The 5,217-nt window shown below is 33.2% G+C and overlaps 1 long non-coding RNA gene across 1 annotated transcript; it reads left to right on the top strand.

Annotated features, from left to right (window-relative positions):
• Positions 1–1,103: 1,103 nt before the first annotated feature.
• On the top strand, positions 1,104–4,623 carry LOC125498358 (uncharacterized). The gene is made up of 3 exons (XR_007275312.1): positions 1,104–3,585; positions 3,681–3,979; positions 4,073–4,623. It is a non-coding gene; the product is annotated as an uncharacterized LOC125498358 (long non-coding RNA).
• The last annotated feature ends 594 nt before the right edge of the window (positions 4,624–5,217 follow it).

The raw sequence follows: 5,217 nt of genomic DNA, 5'->3' as shown, positions 1-5,217 counted from the left end.
TGTTGAACTTAACCTCCATGGAAATCGACCTAAACTCTTCACCCGTAGATGAAATTAATGTATTTTTACTTGAATATTTCGCATTTAATAACGAATTAATGATTTTCTATCTTCATTTGTGCGTTTGAGTAAGATTAAACATGCAATTTATGAAAATTTTCCCAAAAAAAAAACCTAGGGTTTCATGGACAATAAAATAAAAGTCTTAGTGATTAAATTGCTCTAAGTAAATGCAATTCACACTTTTATGCGACAATTTATGGTTACATTTGAGTAGTTCATAATTTAGTTTAGTTACTAGATGCAGAAAGTTTCAGATTTTTCGAGACCTCCAGGGGAGGTTGAGCTGGTTTTTTGTCTAAGGTACTGCAGTGTTTTGGTAATTACTAAATACATTTTAGACATGACCAAACATAAAGATCTTTTGGTAATTACGAAACATATTTTGGACATAACCAAAAATAAAAATTAAGGTGTGTGAGATAATTACAATAAATCAATGCACTTCACACATTTATTGGGTTACATTTGCTGAGTAGATCATTCTTTAGTTTAGGAATTAGATCAAAAACATTTGCAGCATTTTTGGGACCTCCATTATAGTGAATGTCACTGGTTTTTTTGTGCAAATTACTGGAGGATTTCGATAATTACTAAAAATATTTTGGTCATGACCTAACATAACCACTATATATGTCAGGTAGTTACCTAATTAGATTAAGATATTACAAATATTTTAGGTCATTACCTAACCCATTTTATGACATTACCTAAAATAATTATTGTCTTGGACAATGTCCTCAAATCATGTTACTATAACATATATGATGAGGGAATTGTATGGTTAAAATGTGGGTTATTGATAACCTAACCCATAAGATTTTATGTGGTTTATATGATAAAATTAAATCGGAGTAAAATGTTGCATTTTTTCCTTTTTATTTTGCTTTCAAATGATTGAATTGAATGACTTGGTGATATAAAAGGTTCATTGTTAGAATGATTATATGAACAACATATTGGAATGGTCGAACAATCTCCAAGATGAATCATTTCCAATGTAGTGGAATGTCACTAGTTTTTTTGTGCAAGTTACTGCAAGATTTAGGTAATTAATAAAGAAATTTTAATTAGGGCTGAGCAAAACAAACCAACCCGACCTGAAATAAGCGGGTTTGGGTTAAGTTTTTCAACCCGTTTAGTTAAACAGGTTGACCTTATTAAACCGTTTAATTAAATGGGTTAAGTTCAGGCCAGATTTTTAAACCTTAAAATAACCCACCTAAACCCGTTTAATAAAATAAGGGTGATATTTCAAATTCCAACTCTCTTTACTTGTTCGATTTTTCTTTTGCATGGGCCAAGCCCGAACGTCCAACCTAAATAAGCTAAAACAAGGCTGATATTTTGCCCTAACCTAACCTGATAAGCAAACTCACCATTCTCCCTCATAATCCACCGCTTCACACCATTTTCTTCATTTCTTCATTTCTCCAGTAAGTAGTAAACTAGTAACTTGTCTCCCTCATTTTGCTTTTCATCTTCTTCTTTGTCCTTGTTATATAATTGTTATTTTAATGCTTTTTTTTTCCTTTTTTCTCCAATTTTAGTTAAAGCCTCCAAGTTGAAGCAACATTATCAGGTATTTCTTCTTCTTTATCATTTATTCTGCTATTTTTGGTATTTTTTATGTCGAATTATAGATTTTTCGAATTTGTTTTGCTTATTTTTATATTCTTTGTGTCGAATTTTTTGAGTAATTTTATACTTATATAAGTTAAAAAATTTATATTTTCTGCTAATATTGAATGTTAAATCTTTTAAAACTTAATTATTTTTATAGGATTGTTAAAACTTAATATTACTGGTTAACATTCGACTATTTATGTTCGATTGTGTTTTTACCTTTTAGTTGTGGCGTATGAAACGTTTTTTGATCTAATTGAAGTTGATTCTAGAGAAGAGGAAGTTCAGGAAGAGGTTCAAAACACTGAGAAATCTGGGAAGCAAGAGACAAAGAGAAGTGTCGTCCTTAAACCTATTTTGCTTGGTGAGAATTGTAAACGTGAACGTTGAATAACTTCTAGTGTATGGGTGCATTATGACTTTCTTGATGAAGCTGATGAAAATAGTAACTTAAGATGCAAATGTAAAAAATGTGGTCAATCTTTCAATGCTGGTAGTAAGATGGGGACTGGTAATTTAAAACGTCATTTGAAAACTTGCAAGATGATAAGGTTTAGGGATGTTGGTCAAATGATTCTTGAGAAAACATCTTCTGGTTCAAAGAATATATTGCCTAAGTTTGATGCTAATGATTTTCGTGAATTGTTAGCTCTTGCAATTGTTAGGCATGACCTACCTTTCCAATTTGTTGAGTATGAAGCGATTAGGAGGTATTTCAACTACTTGCATCCCAATGCTAAATGTGTTTCACGATTCACAATTAAGACTGATGTTATGAAAACGTTTAAAAGGGAGAAAGATAGATTAAAGGATGAATTGAGGTTGGATTCTGGTAAGATTAACATCAGATTGTTGGACTTCTATAACAAACGATGGTTATATCTCCTTAACTGCCCACTTTGTAAACAATCAATGGTGTCTTTACAAGAAAATTTTGAACTTTTCTTTCATGCCTCCTCCTCATATCGGAGTTCACTTGTGTGATTAAGTTTGTAGTATGTTGAAGGATTGGGGGATCCAAAAAGTAATTGTTTTCTATTACCTTAGATAATGCTTATTCTAATGATGTTTTTGTTTAAAATCTAAAGGGTGAACTTGACTTGTCTTGTAGGGGGGGGGGGATTTTTCCACGTTAGATGTTGTGCTCATATCTTGAGTCTAGTGGTACATGATGGCTTGAAAGAGATTCATGAGGTTGTTCTTAAGGTGAGGGAGATTGTTAAGTATTGTAAAGGATCTCAAGCACGAAAACAGCGATTTTAGAGCTGTGTTGCACACGTGGAATTAGAGAGTTATAAAGGATTGAAGCAAGACGTGCCACTAGATGGAATTCCACATATTTGATGCTAGAGAGTACTTTATACTATAAAAAATCTTTTAATCATTTTAAGAAAGTTGATGCTAATTATATTCATTGTCCACTTATGGAAGAGTGAGTGAGGGTTGAAAAGATATTCAAGTTCTTGAAAGTTTTTTTTTTATGAAGTCGCGGTTGCTTTTTCTGGTTCAAAATACCCAACCGCCAATTTGTGCTTCCCTAATGTTCTGAAAGTGAGATTATTGTAAAAAGATGAAATGGCTAGTTCTGATAATTTCATGCAAAGAATGGTAACAAGGATGTTTGAAAAGTTTGGGAAATATTGGTAAGAGTTCAGCACAATCATGGCAATTGTTGTGGTATTAGATCCTCGTTTCAAGATGCAATTTCTAAAATGGAGCTTTAACAAAGTGTATGGGTTTGGTGCTGATTATGAGAGTGAGTTATTCAAGGTTAAGGACAGGTTGCAGCACTTGTATCATGGCTATGCTATGTCATCAGTTTCAGCAGCAACCAACAACGCTGCTGGATGTCAATTTGCTCAAGCTACTTGTGATGGCACATCTGATGAATTCATGATTGTAAGTCTGATTCTTACTTATTCTTTTTCTGATTCATTTATTTATCTTCTTCTTCTACTACTTGATTCTTTTTTATCTATTTATTACTCTTAAAGGATTTTGATGAATTCTCCAACGAGCAAAATAGTGAAGCAGTCAATTTGGTTCCATACCTTGAGGAGCCTTTGATGCCTCGTTCAAGTAACATTGATATTGTGAGTTATTGGAGGACCCATGAAGTTCGGTATCCCATAGTTGAAAGATGGCCAAGGACTTCCTAACGATTCCCATGTCAATAGTGGCCTCGGAGTCTGCATTCAGTACTGGTGGGCGTATTTTGGATTGCTATAAAAGTTCTTTGAAGCCGAAACTGTGGAGGCTATAATATGTCTTAGAGATTGGGCTTTCGGTGATGGTAAGAGTTTATTTAATTTCTTTGTACTATCATCTCTCATATAATAAATAAATGAATAATATATACTAATTCTTTTATTGACTTGCTTTGTAGCAAAACTGGAACCCCAAATGAAGGACTTATGTGACCACATAATGAGCTTAAAAGTAGAATAAGCAGATGATACTCCCTGCTCGTCTCCAAGTCCCATTGTTGGAAGTCCACAACTCTCTTCATCCATACTCTAAGTGGGTGTTTGCTGTTGTTTATTATAATGGATTGCTAATTAATGGCCTTTGGGTCTAAACTTTGGTCTGTAATAACTTAGAACTTAGTATGTTTTTTTTACTTTTTGTGTGTGTTTAACACTTTTGTGGGTGCTACTGAAAACCCAAACTTATTAGTTATTATTAATGTATGATTTTGCATATCTAAAATTCTGGTTACTAATTTTACGGTAAATGACCAATTAATGTCTGAATTTAATTAATGGGAAAAAGGGTCAAAAATCAGGTTATTGGGCAGATCAGGTCCGGGCTGACCTGATCTGCCATAGTTTAGGTTCAGGTTTCAATTTTAAACTCGTTTAAGCAAACAGATCAGGTTTAAGTTCAAGGGGTAACAACCCGTTTATAGCCAACTAGAACCCGAACCTGACCTGACCTGATTTGTTAATCATCCCTAATTTTAGTCATACCTAACATAACCACTATATATGATAGATAAACACTTAATTAGATTAGGGTATTACCAAACAATTTAGGAAATTACTTAACCTTTTAGTGCATTACCTAAAATAATAATTGACTTCGGTAATGACCTTAAATCATGTGACTATAACATATATGATGAAGGAATTGTATGGTTAAGATGTGGGTTATTAATAACCGATTTTAGGAGGTTTTATGTGGTTTATATGATAACACTGCATCGGGCTAAAACGTTGCATTTTTTTCCTTTTTCTTTTGCTTTCAAATGATTGAATTCAATGACTTTGGTGATATGAAAAGTTCGTCAATAGAATGTTTATATGAACAACGGATTGGAATGGTCAAACAATCTCTCAAAAGAATCCTCTACATTGTAGTGGAATCTCAATGGTTTTGTTCAAGTTACTGCAAGATTTAGGTAATTACTAAGTGGATGTCATTCTCCCAATCACAATCCATCCATATTACTCATCAAAGCAATCCTATGTGATTCGGTAATCATGCCACTACGTCAATTAGGCTCAACATCTCACCAAACCCCCCATTGAC

This window comes from Beta vulgaris, chromosome 6 (genome assembly GCF_026745355.1).
Source record: "Beta vulgaris subsp. vulgaris cultivar EL10 chromosome 6, EL10.2, whole genome shotgun sequence".
Classification (NCBI taxonomy): domain Eukaryota; kingdom Viridiplantae; phylum Streptophyta; class Magnoliopsida; order Caryophyllales; family Amaranthaceae; genus Beta; species Beta vulgaris.
Note: the sequence above shows the minus strand (reverse complement) of the source record. Positions and strands in the feature narration are given on the sequence as shown.